The sequence below is a fragment of the Vombatus ursinus genome, unplaced genomic scaffold, assembly GCF_900497805.2.
Source record: "Vombatus ursinus unplaced genomic scaffold, bare-nosed wombat genome assembly UNPS02014770.1, whole genome shotgun sequence".
NCBI classification, from domain to species: Eukaryota; Metazoa; Chordata; class Mammalia; order Diprotodontia; family Vombatidae; genus Vombatus; species Vombatus ursinus.
This window is the reverse complement of record NW_020954548.1, coordinates 6,433,906-6,450,014: the sequence shown is the minus strand read 5'-3', so window position 1 is coordinate 6,450,014 and position 16,109 is coordinate 6,433,906.

Here is a 16,109-nt window from a genome sequence, read left to right as displayed (position 1 = left end):
TCATATTCAACAGTGAGTAGTAGCTGGAACAGGAGACTTTTCACCACATGTTATTTTAAGGCGGTGTACATCCTGAAGCATGGCCAAAGACTAAAAACTAGGTCATGATTTGGGCCCTTAAAAACCAAATATTGGGGACAGCTAGGTGGTACAGTGGATAGCGCACTGGCCCTGGATTCAGGAGGACCTGAGATCAAATCCGGCCTCAGACACATAACACTTACTAGCTGTGTGACCCTGGGCAAGTCACTTAACCCCATTGCCTAGCCAAAACAAAAACAAAAACGAAACAAACAACAACAACAACAAAAAAAAAAACAAATATCTTTGAAGAAATCCTTTGACCTCTTAAGCTGGATTAAATGACCATTTGATGCTACTGAAACATGTCAGCCTGCTCTCAAAAATCTGTGTAGACTGGTCAGAAGTCAGTTGTCATATTAAAGGAAGAGGGGTGATCTCTTTTCCCTGCCTCCAGAGGATCAGTACAGGTTGCCACAGGTTCTTCTCCATCCCTTTAGGAGTAAAGAGAAGAAATCTTTAAGAAAAATATCCTTAGCTATGTTGACAATCCAAAAATTGTTAAGTAGATGAAGTGCGTCCTCAATTATTCTAAACTCACCTTTTTTGGGTACTAGATTATGAAGGAAGGAAAAATGTTTTATTTAATGTGTCTACTTGCCCAACATTTATAGAATGATTTAGTCTTTTCAGTGCTGACAATGGAACCACCTGTAGACTTGAGGACTTCAGTATCTGATATGATAAATATGGTGATATAAAGGGGAATGAATAAAATGAAGATGGGAAGATTAGCTGGTATTGAGCAGAATCAAAGGATCTCATAGGCGGAATGGACCTTAGTGACCATCTAGTTCAAATCTACATATGAATAGAAATTCCCTCTACAAAATACTTAAGAATTAGTCATTCAGGCTGTGCTTGAAGACTTTCAGGAAGGGAGACCCCACTACTTCTAAAATCACCTCATTCAATTTTTACAAAGTTCAGTGTGTCTATTTGTTTGCCATCTTGTACACATGAAGTTGATTTGTTTTAAATCAAGCATGAGACTTTACATTTATCTTTGTTGAATGTCCTGATAGCAGGCCTATTTTTCCTTCTGTAGCTTCTGAATTCTGCTTCTGGTTCTGTAAAAATAAATTTAATCATCTTTTGTGGTGACATCTATTTAAATATTAGAAGAGACTGTTATGATCCTTCTTCAGACTCACCATCCCAAAGTTCCTTCAACCAGTCTTCATATGACATGATTTCAAGGCCCTTTCCTGACTTGGTTTCCCTTCTTTGGATATTTTCAAGGTACCAATATATCTTTTTAAATGTGGCAATCACAATTGAACCCATATTCCAGATGTAGTCTAAACAGGACAGCACACAACATTACCTCCCTACTCTTGGATTCCATATTTCTCTTGTATGTCTCTATGTAGCCAATAATTGGGGCAGCTATGTGGCACAGTGAAAAGAGCACTAGGTCTGGAGTCAGAAAGACTGATCTTCCTGAGATCAAATTTGGCTTCAGACACTTACTAGCTATATGACCCTGGGCAAGTCCCTTAACCCTGTTTGCCTCAGTTTCCTCATCTATAAAATGAGCTAGAGAAAAAATGACAAACCACTCCAAACCCTTGCCAAGAAAACCCCAAATTAGGTCACAAAGAGTTAGACACAACTGAAAAATGATTGAAAAAATTGTCCATGATTGCATCATTTTACTTGGCTGTCATATTACTCATATATAGTTTGATGCCAGCTATGACCTATTTACCGCTGTGTTGCCATCCCTCTCCTATTGTATGTGTGAAGTTGATTTTTTGAACCCAAGTATAATACTTTGTTTTATCCCTATCAAAATTCAACTTATTAGAGTTTGTCCAAACTTCAGTCCATCCATGTAATTTTGAATTCTGTCATCCACTTATCCCTCTCCTAGGTTTGTGTCACCTTCAAATATAACAAGCATGTCACTTATGTCTTTTAAAAATGTTAAATGGCATAGAACCAAGAAAAGAATGAACATATTTTTGACAGGCCCTGCAGCTGGACAATCAGCTAAGTTTCATAACTTAATAGGAGGATGAGAGTGGGTTGAATCACATTTGGGAAACAATGCTTTCATTGATCTTAGGCCAGTCCCAGTTGCCAAAACTCATTTTAAAAAATAATATTCTCCTAGAGATTCTACATAGGTGTGAATCATGAAACCTCATGGCCTCAAAAAAAAAATCAAAATTACATGTGACCCAAAGGGCAATGACTGGAGGAGATGTATAGTGGATACAAGTAGGCAGTCACATATTATCATCTGTAACATATGCAGAAGAAATAGTATAAAGGTCATCAACAGGGGCATCCATGATCAGAAAAGTAGTTAAACTGGTCATGTATCAAGAGGGAAGGATCAAGAGTGGACAACTTGAGTGTTGCAATAATAATATCAAAAGATTTCCGAAGAATTCCATCCCTTTAATTTCAAACCAAGCAACATTTTTAAGTACCTATTATGTAGTGAGCAGTGAGGTAGGTGCTAGAGATACAAAGGCAGAAATAAAGCAGTCTTTGCCTTCAAAGAGCTTATGTTTTATTGGAGCGGTATAGCATATACACCAATAAATACAAAGTATATACATATTAGATATCTAGTGTTTGGGACAGATTCTTTATATATAATTTAGGGAAATACATTAAAAGAATTATAGAGAATAAAAAGGTATGTAAGGATAGTGCTCTGCCCTGGTCAGGGAATCACAGTGATGAGAGCCCAGATCAACCTATCAAAATATCTCCTTATTGTCTAGCATAGCTATTTATATGTAGTAGATGTGTAATACATATTGATTATATTATGTTGGCTATATCTTTCCCTAGTGTCTTCAAATTCTCTTCATTCTACCTGATCAGAACCAGCTTTCAGCTCATAGTCCTTCTCCTAACAATCCTTTGAAGGAGGGAGATCCATGTAGTCACCTAGTACACACCTTTCACATTGCACATGAAGAAAAGGAAGCAGATTGATCTTTGAGAAGACAGAAGGGTCATTTTTAGCAAAAGGGCCCTTCCAAATGCCTTTAAATCAAACTATGCCACCTCCTCTTCTTATACTTAATTCCAAGTGTGCTCAGCTGGTTTGCTTTGATAGACTGATTAAGCAACTTCTTATGTTCTCTATATTTAAAGTCCTGAGTAAGACTAGAACCAAAGAAATTTAAGTCATCAAGAGAATGCAGCATTCTCATTTTACAGATGGGGACTGAGGAGCAGTTACTTGCAAAATGTCACACAGTCAGTTGGACTTCCAGTTTTCTCTCTTCTAGTAGAGTACAGGGTTAAAATGAATCCCTATGGGATTTCTATCATAGAGTGAATCTGACCCCATAGATTTACTGTATCCTCTAGGTAACTAATTAATTTGGTTAGTAAGGTACAATTTCCTAATCAAAGCATCATGATACACTGATACATCATGACCAGCAACCTTACTCTCATCACTGCTCTTTTATCAGGTGGTGGAAAGTAGAAGGATAAGGAGGATAGAATGTGTGCGCGGGGTCAGATCATCATAGAATCACAGTATTTCAAGATGAATGGAGAATTACAAGTCATCTAGTCCAATGCTTTCATTTCACAGACAGGGAATGGAAGTCTCAGAATGGTTAAGTGAATTACTGAGGGGATAGTATATGTGGTTGAGGTAAGAATTATGATAGACTGGCCTGGAAAAGAGGTGTGGAGTAAAGAATCTTTTCTTCTCTCCCTTCCCCCCATGTGTTTGCTTATGTGTCTCAGTATATTATGGTGGCAAATTAAGACAAGAAACTTTTATTAAGCACTTACTATGTGTCAGATACTGTGTTAAGTGCTAGGGATGCCAATGCAAGGAAAAAGAAAAATAGTTCCTGCCTTCCAGGAGCTTCCATTTTAATGGGGGAAGATGACATTCAAAGAGAGGTAAAAAGGTGGGAGGGGGTCTAAAAAAGTATAGAACAAGATATGTAATAAGAAGGTGTTAGATAATAATTTAGAGTGTGGTGTTAATGATTCTGAGGTAAGGGGTTCAAATCCCTCATTTCTCAATGTTTAGTCCTATTCTTTAAACACAGACTGTAACCTTGACCACAAACATCTAGCTTACAAATCTGTGTTATGATCCGGTAACAGTGTAGGTTCTTCTACAAATTATTACCAATGTTTAAAACAATAGCTTCTTGCTAATATCTTGCTGACAGCTGGCAAGTAAAAGGGCCAAATCTAGGTAAAATTGCAAAGTAAGGGAATTTCTGTTGGATGCAATTCCTTTTCCGTTTTTGGCTCCCTTCTCCCTCTTTTCAGTAACTCTGCCCCTCTGGCATCTGATACTTTGCTTTCATGGTGACTTCTGTTTTCCTAGGGACCTTCCTACCCCAATAGTATGGGCCTTCTCTCCTAGACAATGCCCCAAGTTCTGGGAATCTCTTTTCCTTCTCCTATCAAAACTTATTGGTCTCAAGAGATTGCTGTCTTCTTAAGGGATAGAACTTAGTCTTAAAAACATAATCATGAAGAGGCCATGGGAAGGAAGAGAGGCACACTGATCTACTCATGGTGGGGGTGTCACTTAGTCTGACAATTAAAATGAGATTTTATTTCATTTTTCTTCTTTGCTTCATTTCCTCTAGTATTCCTGGAAAATCCACTGTTTTCTTTGAGACATTGCTTTTAGTTGTTATCAAGTGAGATCTGCAATAATTTAACACTAAATAGTATTTTCTTTGGTTTATCCATTTTCCAGATTGAAATAGGACTTTGTGCCAAGGTCACTCTCTACTCCCTGCTGTGCTTTCAGGTGAAATAGTGGGCCCTGATTGGTTTGGCGCTGGGTAGCCTGGGATCTTATGCTGAGCTCTACCTCCCAGAGCTCAGTATTCCTGCATCGGCAAATTTCAAAGCACTGAATGGATATTCAGCATCATCTCTGTCATCTCGGGATATTTATTAGAGGCCTCTGAACTCTTGGACTTTTGGCTGCCCAGGTCTCAGTACTGCAGGACCATACCATGTCATTCTCGTTGCCAGTCACTTGTCACTGATAGCTATTGCTCTCTGGGGTTCCAAGGCCTGCACCTTGGGGCTCTGTAAAGGGAACCCTCTTGTCCTTCTGTCTCCAGACACAGAGCCTTGCAAGACATATGTATATGTATATATATATATATTCTTGATTATTTGTTCTAGTATGAACTTCCACGTGTTACTGAAGTAGATGAATGGGAAACATCCAACCTAGCTCATTAATCCCTGCATTGAATGTGAAAAGCCAAACTTGCTGAGGTGATAAACTACGATGGAATTAGAACTCAAGACTCTTGACTCCTTTGTTTCTGTTTCGGTCACAAAATTCATGCCTTTTCTTATTTGACCTGTTGAGGAATTTTGCAAAAATGAATCACTTTAACAAAATATAAATGGATACAAAAGAAAGCAAAAACAATAGGTGTTTATGAAGGCAAAAGACCTGGTACCATACAGGCAAAAATCTATTCACAAAAACTTATTCTGAATATGTGTGTGTGTGTCTGTGTGTGTATACGTGTCTTCTTGTTCACAAAACTGAACTTGCTAATTTCCATTCTCTCTCAAGTACTTTACCTTACTGACCCCAAACTTTACAATTTTTATTTCTGTCCAATTATCCTTTCTCCTTTTTACTCATAATAAGGCCTATCTCCTTTCATTCTTCCTCTCATCTCCAATAAGTCTGTTCCTCCTTCCTGCTACACATTTTCCATCAATGATGAATCATGGGACCCACTTAGAACTGCATTCTCTCTGAAAGCCTAAAAATGGTTTATTTTTTTAAGACTCACCCTCCACCTCCACTCCCCACTGTACTTAAAAGATTGGAAAGAGAAAGGTGCTTGAGACCCAGTAGAGAGAATGAAGGTGTGCTGGGATCATGACTCATGGTTAAAAGAAATGAGTGAGAGGCAAGAGTGGGTGTGGGAGTGGGGAAGGGAGGAAGAGGGGGAGGATTAATTGAGCCAAGCCAAGCTAAACTTTCAAGATTCTGATTTGTTTCTGAAATAGGGCTGAGTTTTTAGCTGGTTCTTACTTGTTAGTACACAGTTCACCCATCCCTTCCTTTAAGTCACTATTCATTAATCTTCTTAAGGAGAGCGGCTAGACTTTGTCATATTTACTGGATGCGTGTCAAGAACCTGTTCTTCCATTATGAGTTTTGAGAGACATGCATATTTAACTCCATACAGTATTTCTAGAGAGAATGGGATATTTTTCCACTTCCCCTGTCTTTTGCTGGTTTTGTATGGTACTGGTAAGGATCTCTGCATTCAAACTCAAAGAGCTTTTTCATATAAAAAGGATTGTCATTAAGAGAAATGCTTTGTATTTACATCATGTTGTTCAAGTGGGAATTTCAAAAGCTCACATTAACCCTCATCTGGTAACAATTAGCATTTTCATAGTGTTACCCATCAAGGCAAATGATAAAGCTCAGGAGCAGTTCTAATTTTCAGTCATGCTTGGTACCACACAACCACAAAGCACAGTTATTTGCTGTACAGAGTGCAAAAGACCAACAGTTTACCCTGTCATCCTCAGGCCTAAAAGTCAGTTAAAAATACAGGGGTTGTAAGCAAATGAATTTCCTAGTTTTAAAAGAAATGGATGTGTGCTAATCAAGGATGTCTAAATAACAATTTAGTGCTACTTTTCTCCTAACAGATGCAAATATGCATCATCGTCTGGGTCCAGCTTTTCAATGCTGGTCAAACTTGAGAAGGTTGACCAGAGTTTTGCCCCAAGATGCAAGAATTTAAAAAGCCCTGACAGCACTTGTATTTCTTCAGCAGCTGGAAACAACTGAGTTTAGCACCTAGTTAATAAGAATTATTAATGGAAATGGAAAGCTACCAGAAAATGAACCATACCCAAGGTAAACTTCTCCCCCAATGTACTAGTCCAATCCCCCTCTTTGCATGCCTTTCTTGACAATGTTTAAGAATTAATTTTATGGGGGCAGCTAGGTGGTGCAGTGGATAAAGCACTGGCCCTGAAGTCAGGAGGACCTTCTTCAAATTCGGCCTCCGACCAAACACTCAACACTTACTAGCTGTGTGACCCTGGGCAAACCACTTAACCCCAATTGCCAAAAAAAAAAAAGAATGAATTTTATGCTACTTGTCCCAGGTGCAAAAATTGCTAGATATAACTCTGCTGTCTAAGTACAGTATTCTCTGGGCAAATTATTTGACTCCTCCATTTCTCCTAATATCCTTGTGCTTTTCCCTTACTTCTTATTAGCTGTAGAACAGAAAGGAAACTAGATTGTTCAATTCAGAACCATCAGTTTACAAATGAGGATACTGAGGTCTAGGGAGGGAAAACAAAATTCCTGAGGTCAAATCACTTAAATAAACTTTATTAACTCTTCTTGTATTTAAAAAAAGATGATAAATATCTGTAGTAAGAATATTTTTTAATTTCAAAATTAAATCATCAGGTACTTCATCTTGGAACCATTTGTCAAGGAAAATTGTTCTTTCAAATTAGTGGCACACTTAATTAGAAGCTGTTACAATTACTCCTTTACAGGATTCTAATGTATCTAATGATATTTTGTTTAAACAATGTAATGCCAAAAAAACTAGAATACTACATCATTCCTATAATTTATTTGGCAAACTTCATTTGAATGACTGTCATGTAAAAATTGATCTTGGTTTCAGGGAGCTATTTTTTTTAATCTTTGTTGCTACATCTTGTTGAAATCATATTCTATTTGATATCCAACTAAATTTCAGAGGAAAAAATAAAATTGGGATTAATTTATATTTTATTTGCACTTCTCTGCTTTTTCACTGTGAAAGAGAAATTTATTCATGAGATGGAAAAATTCTCCCAATTATGTCAATAAATATGTGTTTTTTAATAGCTATTAAAACATAACCATTTGGCCTCCATTCTAGTTATCCTCCAAAACCACACAGAGGCTTGAAATTAACCCTGACTTCACAGAATTTAAATTTGCTCTATGTTAGAACACTCTATGCTAAAAGTTAATCTGTAAATTCAACTAAATTCCAAAAGCATTTATTATACCCTCACTGAATAGTGAGTTCTGTGATTAAGAGGGCTGGAGAATTTAGAAAAGTCATAGACCCTACCCTTATGGAGCTCAACATCTAGCAGAGAGAGTAAATGTAAAAAGCACATGACTATATTTTGCAATGTCGCGTGATGAGTAATTAGTGAGTTGCAAAACAAAGTACATTGCAGGGTCCAAGGGGATAGGTTTTTAAGAAAGGAAATCAGGGAAGGCTTCATGGGAGAGGTAGTATTTGGGATGAATTTTAAAGCAAAGTCAGGATTTCAAAAGGCAAAAATAGGGAAACCAGGAAGTATATTGAACAGAGTTCAGCCATGATAAGTAAATTCAAAGACTGGTTCTGACCCTTATTAGCTGTGTGAATGTGGAAAAATCATTTAACCTTGCTGAGCCTCAGTCCACTCACCTGTAAAATGGGGATAATAGAACTTATGCAATCAAATCACAGGTCAAGTTTGTTGTAAGTTAAGGCTTTTATGAAGTATAAGGCAGTATATAAATGCTAGTGGCTATTATTATTTCTATGATACTTAGAAACAGCATGAGCAAAGGCCCTGAAGCGGGAAAGCACAAGATATTTTGGGGAGATAGAGAATAATCTAGTTTGGCTCTAATATTAAGTAAACAAGGGAATGGGATATTAAGTTGATAACAGCATCTTGAATAGTAAGCGAATAAATTTGAAGTTAACCAAACAGAGAATAGAGATCCACTTTTTAATAGAGAAATATAAGGAACAGAGTCATGTTCAGTGAACATTAGTTTGGTGGCAGTAATAAAGGGTGAGGAGATGTCAGTGGATAGACCTGTTAGGAATCTATTGCAATGGTCCAGCAGGTGGAAATCAGGGTTGATGTTAGAACTATAGCAGAGGAGGAAGAAGATATTAGGTACAACTGATAAAATATAGTAACTAATTGACTGTAAGAAGTAGGAGAGAAGAAAGATTAAAAGATTGTCCCAAGTTTCTGAAAATCAGAGATGATTGTTTCCCCATCAAGAATAATTTAAAAAATCAGAAGGACAAGCAATTTTTGGATGAGAGATGATGGGCTGTGTTCTTGACATATTGAATTTGAGGTGCTGGTGAGACATCTCTGTGGAGATGGCATGGGTCCAACTGAGCAAGTATCTCTGGAGCTCAGAGAAAGGGCAAAACTGTTGATGGAGATTTGGAGAGACAGCATGGTAGAATGGTAGGGAGTCAGCAAGACCTAAGACCCAATCAAGCTCTGTGACTCTAGGCAAATTGTTTAACCTCTAAAACTGCAAAGTGGATATTGACAGAGGGATTTCCCTCTTCAATTTCTTTATAAAAATGAAATCACTAATCCAGTTTAAAAAAATTGGTAATTTGGAGCTCAGAACACATTTTCCCATAAACAACAACAACAACAACAACAAAATATAATGTTTTAAATAGTGGTTAGGTTTTTAGGCCAGGTCACAAAAACAGGCTTAAGCCATAAATTTATGTTTATTTAGACTTCCTGTTGAGTTGACTCTTGTCTGATCCCAGGCCTAAGAAGTTTTTTGTTTGTTTGTTTTGTTTTGTTCTTGTCTTCCTTGTTCTGCTACTTATGATATCTCAACTATATTAGGAGTTAAACAGGTTTTTGGTTTTTTTTTTTTTTTGTAAATAAGCCCTAACCACTATTTGTAGCATTGTTTTCTATGGAAACAAAAAAAGGAAAATTCAATTCATGGTATGAAGAAAGACGGGTACATGGTGTGGCTGTCAGAGAACAGAGTGCCCTCACAGCCCTAGACGCACCTCTTCCATGGCCTAGCCAGGAGTTCAGTGAGAAAGAAGTACAATAATTCAGGGACTCAATGTACACTTTTCCCTCTCTGGGGCTCTGTGGGATGTGCTACCACCTCTTTCCCCTTACAAACACAGAACAGCTATGAATTGGGTATTTATGAGTCAAGGAAGGTTGAAATTTTGGTTCTTAGCACTGTTCCTCCTAAAGAAATCAAACTGTCTTTCACTCCTTCATTTTACTTTGAAACATTCCCATATGGTATAAAGGAGTGGGTCTCGTCATCTCTGGGTTTTTGTTGTTGTTGTTGTTGTTGTTGTTTTTATAGAAGGGAATATTGAGGCAAAGATAAATTAAGTAATCTGTTCAAGATCAGACAGGCCTAGAACTAGTTCTAAAGACCTAAATGTCCATTAGATTATTCCTTAAAAGAAAACATGCTTATTATTTTTAGTTATGGTCATCTCATTTGATAAAGGACATTGATAATCTAGAGAGTGTCCAGAGGAAGTCAACCAGGATGGTGAAAAACCTCAAGTTCACAGATCTTAGCTTTAGAGCTAGAAGGAATCTTAGAGGTAACCTAATACAACTCTTTCACTTTTCACGTGAGGAAACTGAGGCACAGACATATGAAGTGACTTGTCCAGGGTCATGTAAGTAACTGTCAGAGGCAGATTTCAAACCCATTTCCTTTGACTACACATCCAACTCTCTTTTTGCTGTACCATACTGCCACATTATGCCACTTGAAGGGACTAGGTTAGATTAGAAAAGACTAGGGGGTGGAAAGAAGAATGGCATGATAAATGCCTTCAAGCATTTTGAGCTTTTAGATGGAAGAGAAAGAAGAATTGCTCTGCTTGGGTCTATTGGGCAGAACTGGAAACGATGCGTGAATGCCTCTAAGAGGTAAAAATATAGACTTAACGTCCAAATAGAGAAAACTTCCTAAAAATTATAGCTATGCAGATGTGGAATAGAATGCTCTAGAAGTAGTGGGTTCCTCCTCATAACAGATTTTCAAGAAAAAGGTGAATGATGCATTAGCAGGGAAGGCATAGTAAGGATCCTTTTTCAGGTACAAATTGTACTAAATGGCTCCTTGAGTCCTTACCACCTCAGAAATTATGTGTGATACTATGACTATTTCTACTGAAATAGTTGAATTCCCAAGAAATAATTCAAGTAACATGCAGGTTCCATTCTTCATAATAGGCTGAAACACTAAAAGTATTCATAATTATCCCTAAATTCTCTAGGTCATCATCAAAACTCTTCTGAAATTCCATATAATAATAACAATAATAATAATAATAATAACTAGCATTTAGGTAGCTTTTTAAAGGATGCAAAACACTTTATAAATAATATCTCATTTTGACCTCACAACAATCCTAGGAAGTATGTCCTAGTAATACCTCCATTTTACAGGTGAGGAAACTGAGGTATAGAGTAGTTAAGTAGCTTGCCCAGAAAACAGCTAATGTCAGAGGTCAGATTTATACTCAGGTTTTCCTGACTCTAAATTCAATGGTCTTTACTATACTATCTAGTTTTTCTGTAAGTTGTGGGGTACCTACAGGAACTTTTCACCAGAATCAAACGGAAAACAAAAATCTAATAAAACTAATTGAAAAATCCATAGAAGAAATAATTGTTTATCCATGTTTATGCCCTTTAGCTGTCAAAGGTTAGGCCTATAGACTCTTAGAAGATAGAGATAGGGAAGTAGAAAAGTATCTATGTCATTTATGGCATTGCAAGTGTTCTGCTACCATGTTATATGCACTGCCAAAATGTGTCCTTAAAGTGGAATTGTGTTAAATTCTAGATACTCAAAAAAGTCATTCAATGGGAAGCCCTTCTAGTCCATCATTCCCAGAAACAAAAAGTCTTAATCAGAATTATGGGTGCCCCCCTTTTTATAAAAGAATTTTCTGACAACCAAGTCAGTCAGTCAAGCATAATATTAAGCATCCCCTGTGCTCCAAGCACTGTGTTAATTACTGGGGATATCACAAAAAAGGCAAAGACACAGTTCCTGCCCTCAAAGAGCTCACAATGAATGAGGGAGAAAACATGCAAATAACTATTGATTTTATATATATATATACACACACATATATATACACACATATATTATATATATTATATATACATACATCCATATATGCATACATACACATGTATGTGTGTACATATCCATATACATGCGTGTATGCATATATGGATGTTATATATGTACATATATACACACATATGTATGTAATATACATATATAGATAGAGAGACAGGCATTAAGTGAGAGAGAGAGAGAGAGAGAGAGACAGAAAGACAGAGAGAGACAGAGAGAGGTGGGGAGAATAAGAAATCTCAGAGTAAAAGTACTAGCAGTGTGCATATATGTGTGTGGTTGGGGAGACAGGGTGACAACTAGAAAAGTCTTATTTTAGGAAGTGGAATTTGAACTGAGTTTTGAAGAAAGCCAGGGAGCACAAGAGGGAGAGGGGGTGTGGAAGAGTATTCCAGGCATGGAGAACAGGCAGTGAAAAGGCATGAAGTCAAGAGATTCAAGTACCTTATTTTATCAACAGTAAGATGGCCAATGTTGATCAATTCCTTTACAAGTGAAATCATAGAATGCTAGAGTTGAAAGTGACCTGGGTGATTATTGGACAATAGGTGCTAGAAACTGAAGGATATTCAGTGATCAGCCGCCACATTTTATCAGGGAGGAAGCTGAGTCCCTAGGGAAGTGAAGTCATTTGCCCAAGTTCATTAGTTTATAGGAGAGCCAGGACCACAGCCCAGTTCTCCTGACTCCTTGAACAGTGCTTCACAGCTTCTCTTTAGGTGAACTCCTAGTTACTTGAAGAATAGCCTCTTCTTACCCAGTATAGTAGTTTCTTTATTTTTAAAGCAAGGACAAAGAGAAGTGACACTTGGATATGTAAAGTGACACAAGTTCCTATTTTTGAGCTGGAAAGGGGAGTAAGGTCAGCTTTAAGTTACTCAGACTTCTGCTTTGCTCTGAGATTGTGTCCTAAAACTCTTCTCTGGGCTGAGCTAGTGTATCTACAAAGATAGGGGGTCTGCTTCTATAAAACGTATTGCTGCCCCAAGAATGGAGATGGAATATCAGACCTTGAAGCTATTCCCTTCAACAGCCAGCCACCTTCAATTGCTTTGACCCTTCCTCCTTCGGTGAGGCTGCTAAGCCCTCTGGGAATCATTTGAGTAGCAGACACATGCTTGTACTCCCCATAAAAAAGCAAGCAGACCTATCTCTAACTCCCAGCTGTCAAACCAAAGCATATACCAGGTTTTCTGAGCTGCCTCCTAATTTAATCCCTCTCATTTTGATTCAAATCAAATGAGCACCTTTATGCCACTCTAGCCCTAATACCTGCATTAATAAGTCATGCTTATGATCAACTCGCTGTGCAATTAAACATTTGCATTTCCATTATGAGAGGCATCAAGACAACCCAAAAGCAGGGAATTACCTTGTGCAATGCTTTCAGAATAAATCCCTGCACATCTACAAGTGTGGAATAATAAAGAATGTTAAGCATATTACTATTGCAAAACCCCATATGAAAATAGGACAGCTGTATGAAACAGAGGTATGATTTCATGCTAGAACATGAAGATGTTTTTAATATCCTGAAAATCTAAAAAAACCCAAATATCTGGAAAATATCAGCCTTTTACCTGTTCTTGGGATCTGTATTCTATCTCTTGCAATCCTGGTATTATGCTTAGAGCTATTCCCTTCATTTCCTGTTTCTCACTTTCCTTGGCCTTTGTGGACCATTTAAATTCATGAATGAATAACTTTTTTTCACTTGGAAGTACCATTGAAGCTCCCTTCTGAGCTCCCTAAGGTGTCTCCTGGTGCAATAAGTATTGCTGAAATTCATTGGGTTGCTCCATCTGTCTTAGGTCGATGTTTGATTTGACAGAGATGTTCCACCACATTCTGAACATCAATAAAAATGACTCTACCTTAATGTATATGAGGAGAGAAGTCTGGAGATTGGATCTTTCTGGCTGTTATTCCATAGGAATTAATTATAAAGCCAGATATTCTCTACATTCTGCAGAAGTAGCCTTTTTTTCATGGAATGAGGAAATTTCTGTGAAGTTAAATATTGCTTTACTTCACTTATAAAAGATCAAGAAGCACAGAAAATGAGTATCTCAATAGATGGGAATATAAAATAGGTGGTCAAAAATGAAAATGACTTACGAGGGGGTAGGGGACATGGGGGGCATACTGGCAATTGTTTTATCTCCAATTGTGTTATATTTACTGAATATCTAAGCTAGGTGTCACTGTATGTAGAGTGTCAGATCTAGAGTCAGAAAGATTCATCTTCCTGAGCTCAATTCCAGCCTCTGACACTTACTATCTGTGTGACCCTTGGCAAGTCACTAACCTTGTTTATCTCAGTTCTTTATCTGTAAAATGAGCTGATGAAGCAAATGGCAAAACATTCCAATATCTTTGCCAGGAAAACTGCAAACAGTGTCACAAAGAGTAGGACATGACAAGGATTCCATTAAATATTTTATTTTTTTCTTTGTAGTAATTTCCCCATTTTTCAAACTTTTCTGTCTTACCATGACCTTTTATTGCCCCTCCCCTTTGGAGATGTGAGGAAATTTGTACTCAATGATCATGTCGCTACCTAATTTCACTAATCTGTTGAGTGGATGAGACTTGTAAAGGTTAGCCTGATGGGTTGAAGGAGCTGAAGATTTTTAATCTGGAGAAGATAAAGTCTAGCATTTTAAAACAGTATTTGAAAAGCAAAAAAAGGAATCAATCAAACAAGTACCTACTAAGTGCCTACTATGTGCCAGAAACTAAAAGACACAAACACTATAAATACAGAGAATGAAATATTTCTTGCCCATAAGAGCTTAGTTTCTAATGGGGGAGGCAAGTACATAAATAGGCATATATAGAATAAATAGAAAGTGAATAAATGTAAAGAAGTTAAATATTAAATAGTTATAGAAGGCACTAGAAGTTGAGAGGATCATGAAAGGCCTCATAATAATAGCAGCTAGTATCTATAAAACACTACACACACATATATATATATGCACACACATGTGTACATACAACTATATGCATAAAAGACATACATATGCATATATATGCGTGCATATAATATATGTGATATACATGCATATATATAATCTACAAAGTCAGTTAATAAACATTTATTAATTACCCACCATGTGCCAGACACAGGGGATACAAAAAAAGTAAAAGACAATCCATCCCTGCTCTCAAGAAGTTCACAATCAAATGGGGGAGGAAACAAGCAGGTAAATATGTACAGATGAGCTATGTATAGGATAAATAGGAAATAAACAAGAAGGGGGAGGCACTAGAATCAAGAGGTGTTGGGAGAGGCTTTTTGGTGAAGATGGGATTTTAGTTGGGACTTAAGGAAGCCGGGAAACCAGTAAGTAGAGATGAGCAGGGAGAGCATTGTAGGCATGGGGTCACTCAGATTCCCAGAGCCACAAGATTGAGTATCTTGTTTGTGGAACATCGAGGAGTTGAATGTCACTGGATTGAAAGAGTGTACATAGTAGGGCATAAGGTATAAAAAGACTGGGAAAGTTAGAAGGGTGTGAGGGTATGAAGGGTTTTGAAGAGCAAATAGGATTTTACATTTGATCCTGGAGGCAATGAGGAGCCAGTGAAATCTATTGAGTGTATGTGTATGTGTGTGTTTGGGGTGACATGGTCAGACTTACACAAAGCATTTTACATATGTTGTGTAACCTCATCCTTGTAGAAATCCTTTGATGTAGATTTTTATTATCTTACTGTTGAGGACAGTAAATGGTTTGACCATAGTCACACAGTTTGGTATATGAGGTAGGATATGAACTGAGATCCTATTGATTCTAAGTCCAACACCCCATTACCTAGAACACTTAGATATCTTATATAGAAGGTAGGGCTGGAATTGCATCTTGGAGGAAAAGAAGTATTCTTTGAAACAAATGCAAGGAGCGAGTGTATTTCAGGCATGAGAACAGCCAGTTCAAAGGTACAGAAAGGAGATATCAAGTATCTGGTGTTTGTAATGAAAAGATGAGTTTGGTTGTATTGCAGAGAGCAGGAAGAAGAATAATGATATAATGATTCTGGAAAATAGGTTGGGGTCAGGTTGTAAAGGGCATAAAAA